The sequence below is a fragment of the Tenrec ecaudatus genome, chromosome 3 (assembly GCF_050624435.1).
Source record: "Tenrec ecaudatus isolate mTenEca1 chromosome 3, mTenEca1.hap1, whole genome shotgun sequence".
NCBI lineage: Eukaryota > Metazoa > Chordata > Mammalia > Afrosoricida > Tenrecidae > Tenrec > Tenrec ecaudatus.
In genome coordinates, this window is record NC_134532.1 from 181000413 (window position 1) to 181012860 (window position 12448).

The 12448-nt window shown below is 47.8% G+C and overlaps 1 protein-coding gene across 8 annotated transcripts in view; it reads left to right on the forward strand.

The window, feature by feature from the left end:
* APBB2 (amyloid beta precursor protein binding family B member 2) overlaps positions 1 to 12448 on the forward strand; it is a 345785-nt gene that overhangs the window by 27239 nt on the left and 306098 nt on the right. For 2 of the 8 annotated variants that reach the window (XM_075544392.1, XM_075544391.1), the window contains exon 2: positions 7865 to 7960. The exons of the other annotated variants lie outside the window; for them this stretch is intronic. The gene's annotated coding sequence lies outside the window, so the exon portion shown is untranslated. The remainder of the gene's footprint in view (positions 1 to 7864; positions 7961 to 12448) is intronic. 8 annotated transcript variants of the gene reach the window in all.

Sequence of the window (12448 nt, forward strand, 5' to 3'; positions counted from 1 at the left end):
ACATGCATATGAGGCCCCTTAGTCATCAAAGTGACATTGTCCAGCTTTGTAACACTTTAAAGCCTTTTAAATAAAAGGTCCATGGGAAACTCTTTGTAGCATGTTTTCAGTGCTTTATATTTAACTGCATGGTCTTGGTTTAGGTTGTTCACCTAGGCTCCACCTACTCCTTATTATCTTTAGCTGGTCCCATTCCATGCCTAGTATTGCCGTTTGATGAGCTCTCTCATGCAGTATGACATAGTACCCTGTCACTGGCCACACAGTGGTTACGTATTGGGCTGCGATCCACAAGGTCGGTGGTTTGAAACCACCAGTTGCTCCGAGGGAGAAAGATGGGGCTTCCTACGCCCATAAACAGTTACAGTCCCAGAAACTCGCAGGGTCCGTTCCACCCTGCTCTACAGGCTCTCTTTGAGATGACAGCCACTTGATGGAGTGAGCTTTTTTGAATTTTGGGTACTGGAGGAAAAAACAGATGCAAAAGGCTTAGGAGCCCCTGGTTAGTACAAATGGTTAACTTGACAGCCAACTGAAAGGTTGGGGGTTCGAATCCACCCAGAGGCATTTCATAATCGTCTGACCATCTACTTTCGATACATCAACCCTACGGTGTGCAGCGCCACTCTGACACAAGGGGTCATCATGGAACTCAACTCCGTGGCCACTGGGCTGGTGAGCATTCTTGTGAGTCTTGTTGACCCGGAACATGTTACCCCCTTATTCTGTGTGCCCCAGCAGCCCTCGGGGCTCACGTTTGTTGAGTACTTACTGAACAATGACAGTCACCGAGACTTCTTGAATTTGAGTCCACTGCCCTATGGGTAGGGTAAGACAGAGCCATTGCCCTTGTATACCAGAGAGGAAGTGTTGGTTCCCCAAGGTCGCTCAAGGGCAGGCCGCTAGAGCAGTTGAGGCCCTGCTGAAGGTAGATGCGGGGGGAAGGAGATGATGGGACATTTAGTAAATGCGAATTCCCTCCCGTCCCCCAACTCTCCCTCAATTCATATTTTCCTTGCACACATGAGTTACTGGATTGCAAAATCAAGAATTCCCCTGGAGGATGGAGAGCCTCTAAGGATGGGTGTGAGCGTCACGTCAGAAGCACAAGATGGTGTTTGGTTGTCGTAGCTGCATTGCTGTTTTCAGACAAAGAAAATTGCTATGCTCTTGGTAGGGAGAGGTATAATTTTAAAGGCTCTAACTGGCATTGTGATGTTTTGGTTTAGTAAAAAATGGCTTATTTGCCTAATCATTGAGCATTGTGCCCTAAGAATGCTGTGTGCACTGGGTGTAATTACGGAGGATGAGTGGTGGCCACCCGGGGAGAGCGGCTGGAGGGCTCCGTCAGGGTATTAATCCGAAGATTGCACTTTACTGTGATGTAGGAGTACATAGGATTCCCTTGCCGAACTCGCCTGTGTGGTCTTTTGGTTGCTCTAATTTTTGTCAAAGTATTATTTTTATAATGTTTAAGATGAAATTACCATTAAATGTATACATAATCCTGTATTTCTTCTGGAATAATGGAACCGTCCTTTTGAATAGCCTGTTAGTGCTTCCACTTGTGTTTGAGTTGGGAGAGTTGCTCAAATACAAGAAAACAGGTTGAATTTCTGGTTAAGGATTTAATTTTAGAAAATGGCATTTTTTTTTTTAAACAAACTTTGGTTCAGTCAACCTTGCCCTAAAGGGCCTCTTGCCTGAAATGCAGTATTTTGATCATTTAGAATGAGTTCTGGTAATTCATGTGGTCCGTTTTCTCATTCAGGTGATGCTTCAGAGACTGTGGTAAGGAGCCCTGGTGGTGTATGGGCGCCCGGTACACATGGGCTGCTGGCCGGCTCAGGCCCAACAACTGCGCCCCAGGAGCAGGATGCGGCTTCCGGTGCCAGTTCTGCCCTGTCCTGTGGGTCACTGTGAGTCATCATTAACTTGATGGCAGTGTGTTTTTGGTTGGAAGAGAGTGGAGTCATTCAGTTTAGTTCAAACTGATATCATCCAACAAAACCATTTCAAATAACTCTTGAACAATGGATTGAATGACAATGAGTCATGCCAGAGAATTGTCTCTAGTCTGTTGAAAGGGCCCAGTGCAGGATTGGGCTGCAGGGGCAGGTTTGGGCTGCTTCCTCATGACTAAGAGATGGACAAAGCACCATTGGTTCATGGTGAATGCCCTGCATGTTGGACACTTGGCAGCAGCATACTAGTGAAGCTATCATGGGGAAATATGGAACACACCCATTTACTTGGATAACTGCCTAACGCCTGTACCTTATTCCTTGAAGGCTAGTGTTTGTCAAGCGGATCAACATGTGAAGGGTCTGTGCCATCTTAAGCTACTAGCATTGTTGCCTTTCTGAGAAGAGATGCGCACATTGTTAAGAATAGCAAATGGCTATAGGCTATTGTTATGGAAAATGAATCTTCAAGAGGATTCCTTTATTGCCCAAGCTCAGAGTAAGAACTGAAGCCAGGCCTTATGCTGGGTGGTGAGTGTTGAGGGGTGAAGCAGATGGACACCCTGGAAGGCCCCGCAGAGAGCCTTCAGACCAGTCATCCCTTGGTCAAGGTCAGAGGCCAGGAGGTGAGCTCCATTACTAGAACCTACTACTGCGCAGCACCTTTCCGCTGGGCCTCTGTGAGTCCAGGCCAGAGCACGCACACTGGCCAGGGAGCCTTACTCCTCGGGTTCCACTTCCAGGTCTTACTCTGACCTTGGGCAATAATGGACTCTTTAACTTTTCCGGCCACCAGCTCTGCTCTATGGGAGCAGTGATGGTACCTTCTTCAGTAGGATCGTAGACTAGCAAGTCCTTCATAAATGCCATCAGTGCTTGATTGGTTCTGCTCGGGAACGTCTGGGCAGGTTTCCTAAAGATGGGGTTTGAAGGTTGAATAGGAGTTTGCTAGGTAGCAAAGGGGGAGGGGGACAGGGCATTAGGGGAAGTAGATCAACCTATCCAAAGTCCTGGATTATTCCCACCATGGCAAGTCCTGGAGAGAACCAGGGGCAACTCACAGTGGTCGGCAGTCCGAGGGGACCTCAAGAAGTTGGTGGGAAAATGCCTTCATCTTTTAATTCCATGTTTCCTCAAACTTTCAATCGCCTCCTTGACCGCTGGTTCAAGTCCTGGAGTCAGACTGCTGGTGTCCAAGCCCTGCCACACGCAGTGGTGTGACCTGGCGCTAGAGCCTTCGCCTGCCTCTGTTAACTTTTACGTAGGAATGCCAGGCTTTGGGGAGGATGAAATGAGTAGATTAATCTGAAGTACTCAAATTAGTGCTTGGCTACGGGTAGTGCTCAAAACCTGGGCTTTAAATTACTTTTGCATATGCTTTATCAGACAAGGAGTAAGCAGATTTCGGGCTGGGAGAGGGTGTCAAGTAATAGTCTGTGGTGACTGATGACTTACATAGAGTCACTGATGAGTCGCTTACAGCAGGACACTGACGTTGGCTTTGTCAGACACCCTGTGGAAGCCCTGGTGGCATAATGGTTATGGACTGGGCTCTGAACCGCAAAGTTAGCAGTTCGAAACCACCAGCTGTTCCGAGCACGGAAGACAGAATTTCTACCCCACCAAAGCCTTACAGTCTCTGAAACTCACAGAGGCAGTTCTGTCCGTCTTACAGGGTTGCTATGAGTCAACATCGACTCACCCACCGGCAGGCAGTAGGTTTGGTTGGGTTTGTACACGTGCATCAGACACTTAGCTTTGTACTTTCCTGAAGCACTCCTTCCTGGAGCCCCCTGCCCCACCTACTTCCCGGCTCTGGGGCCTGGAGGCCCCTCTCTGTTGCTCCGGCTCCTGCTTCCAGGATTGTTTGGATTCTGTTTTTCAGTCCTCTTCCTCCGGTGGGGGGAGAGTGCATCTCCCTGGCGTTTCTGGCGAAGAATGCACAAGCAGTGGATTGTCTGAGGCCAGGTGTGTCTTCCTTCTACCTTCATACTTGAGTTTAGAAGATGTTGTTGTTATTAGGTGCTGTTGATTCAGTCCTGACCCATAGCAACCCTATGTACAACAGAACCACACACTGCCTGGTTCTGCGCCAACCTCAGTGAGATGGATTGATGCAGTAACTGCAGCGATGGGCTTAGACATAGGAACAGTTGTGACGTATGATAGGGGCTAGTAGTAGAAGCTGTAGATGCTATGGAGAGAATCAAACCAGACTAGGAAGCTGCGGGGGAAAGGGGATAGCTAGGATGCAGAGCAAGGATCCCTGGTGGCATCGTGGGTTTTGTGTTGGGCTGCTAATGGCAAGATCAGTAGTTTGAATCCACCAGCTGCTCCTTGGGAGAAAGATGAGGTTTTCTGCTCCCATAAAGATTTATAGCCTCAGAGACCCACAGGAGCAGTTTGACTTTGTCTTACTGGATGGCGATGAGTTGGAATGGACTTGCCGGCAGTGGGTGGAGTAGGAGGAGGGGAATGGAGCCCTGTGGCCTGCAACTAAGTGTTGGATGTCACAGCAGAGCCAGGTTTATTGGTGTGTCACACCAGGGGTGGTGGTGGTGAAAGGAAAACAAGAGGCAAGATTGACGCCTACAAGCCTGCGAGTGCCTCTGATGTGCGGCTGAGAAGACTGGTCCCGTGGGACAGGTTTTAGTAGGAAGGGGATGAGGAGTTGGGCTTTAGACAGGCTTCTGTGAGCTGTTTCTAGCACAGCTGGCGTGCCCCTGGGTCAACACCCTGGCCTGCCACCCAAAGGTTAAGGGATTGTGTCCACCCAGAGGCACCTGGGAAGGACGACCTGCTTCGGGACCACCCCGCGGAGCACAGTTCTGCTCGGACACTTGGGTCACCACGAGCCAGAATAGACTCAATGGCAGCTGGTAGTGGTTGTGACCGGGCAAACCTGTGTGGACAGGGACGAGGCCGGGGGATCCGTGTGTCTGCAGCCCAGCGGAGAGCTCTGAGCGATTGGTCTAGATGGAGAATCTGCGATGGGGAAGTCTTGTCTCTTCGAGGTGACCACCTGGGATGGGGTGAAGCAAGAGAGGTCCAAGTCCTGGACCTCACGACTTAGGAGGCGGAGAAGCCGGGGAAGGACCCGTGAAGGGGAGACCTTGGTGAATGGGTCACTGTGGGGAGAATGTCCTGTCTTAGAAGCCCAAGACACTATCAAGTGTATCAAGAGGAGGTGTGATTCTGTGTTCATCTTAATTATTTTTAAGACACATAGCATTGTATTAGTAAGTATAAATGTTCTACCCTTTCCTTCTCCTCTCTCTCTTCTAATCATTTCGTTGGCATATAATCCACATACCCTACAGTTCAAAGGGCGAAACATAGTCAAAACTTATGTATGCATCACCACAATCTACATTTCAGAGCATTTTCTTCATCCTTGTACCCATCATTCTTAGCTTCCCATGATCCCCCAGCTTCCCCTCCCGTAACCCTAAGAAACCCCAATCTAGTTATTGGCACTATAGATTTACCTATTCTTGATTATATATATATTTATATATATGCAAAATATCCCCCCCAAAATGATAATAACAACAAACCATTGAAAAACAATCCAGAAGAAAGCAGAAGATAATACAAATCAGAGCAGATGAAAAATAGATCAATACAGATATATCTACTTCCCTAGTTACCCACTCACTTCCCTTGTTAGCCAGTCTTCTGGGTGTTTTGACATGTGTCTTCACTTGCCTTTGAAGTTCTGCTGCTGTTGCTTGTGTTGTTAATCGTAGGCGAGGAGAGCGTGTCACTGGGGGCACGCCTGCGCGTGCGTGCTCTCTCCCAACTCCGACCCCCTTGTCCAAAGCTGGGCTTTTCAGATAGCTCCTGGAAACAACAACAGTGGTGGTGGTCCTGGGTCCAGCTGGATCCTGGGAGACCCAAAAGAGTAATATTGCAGAACACCACCTTCTCCACAGGCGTGGGTTAAGCTTGCGTCTGAGGTTTGCATTCTGAGGGTTCAATAGTGTGGGTGCAAAGGATCATGGTTTCCCAAAGTGGAATGATCCACTGACTATAATTCACTGCCTTTGAGTCAATTCTGACTCATAGCAAACCTCATAGGATGGGGTAGAACTGTCCCTGTGGATTTCCAAGATTGTAAAACTTCACAGGAGTAGAAAGCCTCATCTTTCCCCTGCGGAGCAATTGTGGTTTCAAACTGCCAACCTGTGATTAGCAGCCCAACATGTAGCCCACTCTGCCACCAGGGCTCCAGTTAGTCCAAGGGGGCAACAGAAGCAGATACCTACACTTTATTCTGGATTATGGGCTATAGCACAAACCTTTCTAATTGCCAGGCAGGTGCTGAGCAATTTTTTTCCCCCTGGGAGTGACAGGTCAAATAAGTTGTTTAGGAACCTCTGGTCCAGGGCATGCATCTGTTTGAATCTTTATAACCTCACTCTCGGGCCGTGCTGGTCAAACATTTCATTGTTGTTAGATACCATCACATCAGCTCCGACCTATAACGCCCTGTGAGCAGCAGAGCGAAACACTGCACACTCCTGTGCTGTGCCCACAATTGCTCCTGTGCCTGAGCCCATGGACTCAGCCACTGTGTCAACCCGTGTCCTTGAGGGCCGTCCTCTCTCTCGCACTCCCTCCCCTTCACCAAACATGACACCCTTCTCCAGGGCCTGGTCTCTCCTGACAACATGTCCAAAGTATTAAGACAAAGTCTTGCCCTCCTTCCCTCCAAGGAGCACTCTGGCCTTACTGCTTCCAACACTGATCGGTTTGTCCTTTTGGCTGCCCATGGCACTTCCAGGATTCTTCTCCAGCCCCGCAATTCAAATGCAAAACGTTTGATTAACATTTAATTAACTCGTTTAATGAACTCATCCCTAATGTGATTTCTGGAATGGCTTCTCTTTGGTGAGGCTTGTGATGCCTGACACTTCGCCACAACAGAGGATGGCCGCTTACTCATAATTGGAATGGCACAGGACCAGGGCATGTGTTGTGGGTTATACACGGGACAGGCGAGTCAGAGCCAGCAGGACGACAGCCACGATGTCAATGCAGTCCCTTGTGCTGGATTTCTGAACAACCAAACACGGTAAGCCACAGCCCATTGGTGCCCCAGACCGACTGGTAAGAAAGGGGCCTTGTCTCCTGTCTTCAAGGCTGACCCCCGCTCTTCTTTCCCCACCGCTCCTAGTGAGATGACCACTAGCAGAAGGTTAAGCCTGTGTGGAAAACTCTTTTACTGAGTAACTTTTAGAAGGTAAATCTACCATGGGTGAAACGAGGTGAAGATATAGATGAAGCTGTGGGTCTTTAACATTTTTTTTTCTTTAAGTACAAGAATATTTGAGGAATTAATGTTTTCATGGGAACAAAAATGGGTCGGATCCTATCTGGAAGAGTCTAAGAGCAAGTGTGGTGCTTGATCCTTAGCCTTGGTGTTTTAAGGGACTTGTATTTAAGGAACCCTGGTGGTGTAGTGGGTTATGAACCCCAAAGTCAGCATTTCGAATCCACTAGCCACTCCACAAGATGTGTGTGGCTTTCGACTCCCGTAAAGCACTACAGTCTTGGGAACCCACAGAACCGTCTTATCCTGTTCTATAGGGTCTCTGTGACTTGGGATCAACTTGATGGCAGTGAGGTTTGTGTATGTTGTGTGTGTGTATGTTTAAATTAAAGACGTGCTGAATTGTTCAAACAAAATGCAATAAACATGTATCGAGCACCAACCCACCACTGGGACACTGTCCGGAGTGCTTAGGGAAACAACACGGATGAGCTCAGGGCTGGCTTTTTGGGGTTCACAGATGAAAGCACCCAGTCCCTGTGGACTCCGATGCCCTCCGGCCGCATGTGTATCCGGGTAGAACCGCGCCCCACAGGGTCTTCAAGGGCTGTTTTTTTTTTTTCAGGACGACAGCACCAGGCCTTTCTTCTGAGGCACCTGTGAATAGACCAGGACCTTCTGCCTTGCAGTTAGCATCTGTGCACTGAACTCCACACAGAGGGTACGTGCTCTGGTGATGCAGAATGGGGCTGCTGAATTTTGTCTGAGATCTAGAGAGAGTAAAGAGAAGGGATGGATGGCAGACGGTGGCCATGTCAGGGTTCTCCGTCTCAGGAATTGTGTCTGGGATACTTAGCAAGTGGCTTCCTTTGGAAAGCAGAATTTACGTATGTTTACTTGCTCCGAGGACTTCCGGTGCGGTGGCTTGACTTCCACAGCGAGGCTGTGTGGTGATGACGTAGCTGTGGTCAGCATGCAGTCTCTGAGGAATTTATTTAGTCATTAACTTACTCATTAGCTCACACCTTAGTTTACATTGTTGTTCAGTGCCCGCTAGTCGGTCTGACTCAGGCGACCACAGAACAAACCACTGCCTGGGCCAGCACCAGCCTCATAATTGCTAGTTGAATCCATCCTTGCAGCCACTGCCCGTCGCTCGCATCAGGGGTCTTGTCTTTTTCACGGACCCTCTATTTCACCAAGCAAGGTGCTGATGTCCTTCTCCAGGGACTGTTCTCTCTCGACAGCAAGGACACGAGACACAATCTCACCATCCTCCCCTCTAAGGTGCACGCTAGCTCTCCTGCCCCCGAGACAGATGTGTGCGGTCTTCCGGTAGTCCACGGCTCCTTCAATAGTCTTTGCCAACACCATCCTTTAAATGCATCATTCGTAAGTAGGGCACTTTCAAGTGTGCTAATCTGAAGTGTACACCTCAGGGAGTTTTTCTATGTGTGCGTGCCTGTGTAGCCGTTATCCAGATTCAGATGAAAAATACACCTCTCTTTCTTGAGTCCCCTTCTGGACAGTACCGCTTCCAATGTGCCTTTTCCTCCAGCAGGTTGGTTCTGCCTGCTTTCAGTTGGATGTAATTGTGCTGCTACTCCACTCCGTGTGTGTGTTCCCGGACACTAGGGGCCTTCTGCTCAGCCTTCATGCTTTTGTCAGTAGCGCTGATTCATTCTCCTTCATGTGTGTGCTGCTGTGTGAGCCAATTTAGACTCTTAACAGCCCCACGAGACAGAGTGGAGACAGTAGAGCTGCCCTATGGGATTTTCTCAGCTGTCCGATTTTGGGGGGCATATCACCAGATCTTTTCCTGCAGAGCTGCTGCGTGGATTTGAACCGCCAACCTGTGTATACTATTGCATGATTTGCATACACTTTAATTATTCACATCGCTGTTGGTGGATATTTAACTCTTAGCGATAAGGATGCTGTGAACATTCTTTTACTTGTTCTTTTTTTAAAAAAATAAAACGTTATTGTTTCTTTCCTGTAGAAGTTTACTCGGCAAGTTAGATTCTCATTTTACAATTTCTGTACAACTTGTTTAATGACTTTGGTTAGTTTTTTTTTCCTTAATCCAAAAGAAAGTAGAAAATAATAAAACAGAAATAAGAGTAGGTTAAAAGGTAAAACTAATGATAAGATATTACACTTTAAGCTAACTATGTCTACATGAATTCACTGTCTGATGTACTCTGAGGGCAGGGCTTTACATGTCACTGTCAATGTCAATGGTCTGAGGGAATTCATTTGAGGCTTCTTCCCCGTGGGGTCCCCGCCAATGGGTTTTGGGCTTTCATTGTCATCCATAGCCTTATGTAAACCAGGTACTCAGAATTTAAGCTCGGATACCATTCCCTTCTCTGATCTTGGATTTTGTTATTGACAATCCTTGGATGACACAGACTAACTAGTACAGGGGTCCTCAAACTTTTAAAACGGGGCCAGTTCACTGCCCCTCAGACCTGTTGGATGGCCGGACTATAGTTTTTTTTAAAAAGCTATAAACAAATTCCTATGCACACTGCACATATCTTATTTTGAAGTAAAAACAAAACAAAACAAAGGAGCAAAAACACCCGGCGGGCCGCATAGATGTCCTCGGCGGGCGCATGTGGCCGTGGGCCGTAGTTTGAGGACCCCTGGACTAGTATGCGTCTACTGTGTGAGCGTCTCTGGCATGTCGCTTGGATGGCTGCTTGTTTTAAGCTAAGCCTTTAAGACCCCAGCCACTATTCTTTCTGATGGCTGGGTACCATTTGATTTCTTCACCACGCTTTTTGGCGATAGTGATCCCTTCACGAGGGCAAGCATCGAGTGGGGCTGCATCGGAAGAGCTGATTGGGCTCCTGAGCTCCAAATCCATTCCTATGTATGAAGTGCTTACTTATCCACATTCCATTTTAGTGGCAGCATTTCCAGTTTTTTTGAGAGACACTAAAAATTACCTCCACGCGGTCATTAGCAATTCTAATAATGGTGTCATTAAACTAGTCACTGAGGTAGAATATAGACTGTTGTTGAGACGGGGGTGTATTGATATGGGGTAGACTTTTTAGACTAAAATACATGGATGTTCCTTTGTACATCTTAAAATCTTAAGTAACCGAATCTTGCTTAAGAAACAGTGAAGGTCAGACATAGGGCACATGGTTCAGTAGCACTCATTCACCTCGGCAGAATGCAGATGATGGAGCTAAGACATGCCTTCCAAGCTAACAGAAGATTCCCATCCAGGTCTTTCAGTGGACTCTTAATGTGTTCTGCTTGAGTGTGGATGACTGAATTGTAAGGAATACATCTTTAGACTTTTCAATAGATTTGCCCAAGTTGTTTAAAGTGGCCATGCTAATGGACATTGCTACCGCCTATGTGTGAGGCTAGGTTTCCCACCATAAGTCACAGCCCCACCCTCTCCATGAGACATCAGAGTAGGAAGCCTGGCTGCCTCTTTAAGGTAGGTGGTCACCCAAAACTAGAAACCAAACTCACTGCCATCAAGTCGATTCTGACTCTTTAGGACAAGGTAGGATTTTTGTCCCTGTGGATTTCCCAAACTGTTCATCTTTCCACAGTAGAAAGCCCTGTCTTTCAGACCTGGTGGTTAGCAGCCCCGTGCAAAACCAGTATGACCCCAGGGCCGCCTAGACGGCCCACAGCAGTGCCCGTCTTCCTCTGTTCAGGAATCTGTGCGTGCTACTCTCCCAGTGCCTTCCTTTGTTTGTTCCCTTGACGAGGGCTAATTGAGTGTTTTCTCTCGACTTCCATCCTAAAAGCAACCTGCATGTGCTCCCTTAGAATCAAAAGCTACGCCGATGGGGCTTCAAAAGGCTGGTGGAACATTTCCATTATCTTTTCATTCCACTTTCCTGCAAACTTTTTGAAATCTTCTCTTCAAACTCAATGCGCCCATCACAATCCGTAGACTTCTTAATGTGACTTGAATGGGAATCTAATTTACAACTGGCTTTAAAGGAAAGCCTCAACTCTTTTGCATAACTCTGTTGGAATGTTAAAGCGTGACTTTTCCCCCCTCCCCCCTGTCTACTAGGGATTTCACTTGAAAAATTACATAGCATGTGCCTGTACACACAGAGTGAGTGCTATGTCTTGGCCCTTGGCCTCTGCAGTAAGTTTTGGATTATAAACTGGCTAAAATAAACCAAACCAAACTCAGTGCCATCGAGTCGATTCTAACTTACAGTGACCCTGTAGGACAGGGGTAACACTGTGTCTGTGGGTGTCTGAGACAATCAATCTCGACCGCAGAAGACAGCCTCTTGTCTGTCTGCTGGAGCAGCTAGTAGGTTTGAACTGCTGACCTTGTGGCTAGAAGCGCTTAATCCACTACACCACCAAGGTACAGGCTAAACTCATGGCACTTCATAGGCATACCATCCAGTTAAGAATCTTAGAATTTGAATTTCTGAAATTGCGACTTTAGCATGACCCTTTGGCTGGCAGCTGCTATTTGAAGAATGTGTATGTGTTTACCGTCGAGTGGATTCCGAACCCCAGGTAGAGCTGACTCGTAGGGTTTCCTACAAAGCTGCTTAAACAGAGGGTTGTGTAACTGGATGTGGGGGGAAGTCATGGAAAATTTGGCAATAGTAGGAGATTTCTGAAAGTGCAACAACCCCAAATTCATTCAGAATCAAAACGTGTCCGGAACCCGCGCGTCTCCGGCAGCACTTGCTCGGGCTGCACCTGTCTCAGGTGAGAAGCGTCTGTGGTGGGAAAAGTTTAGGAAGCCTCCTCCGAGGCTGCAATCTCTACCTAAGCAGACGGCCGGCTTGTTTCTCCCGTGGAGCCACGGGTGGATTCGAACCACTGACCTGAAGGTTAGCAGCCAAGTGCTGCTTTAAGGTACCAAAGAGACCCAGACAACACAAAAACACTGACACTTCATCCGGATGGGGGAGGCCATTAGCACAAGGTCAAAATGGCGTCCGAGGGTTCACAGTGGGGAGACTGCCACAAAAGCACAATTGGTGGTAGAGCAGGGGCGAGACCATGATTGGGACACGTGCATATAATTAGGTAGAAGGGTTGAAAAGATTGGCCCTGGGCCTTCCGACCCAGGTGTTCAGGCCAAGACTGGTAGGGCATGACTCATGACAATGCAGCTTTCAGTGTTGTCACCAGCATGGTGGCTTCCATCCAGGACACACCTCAGCAAGCCCCTAAGACAGAGACTGTC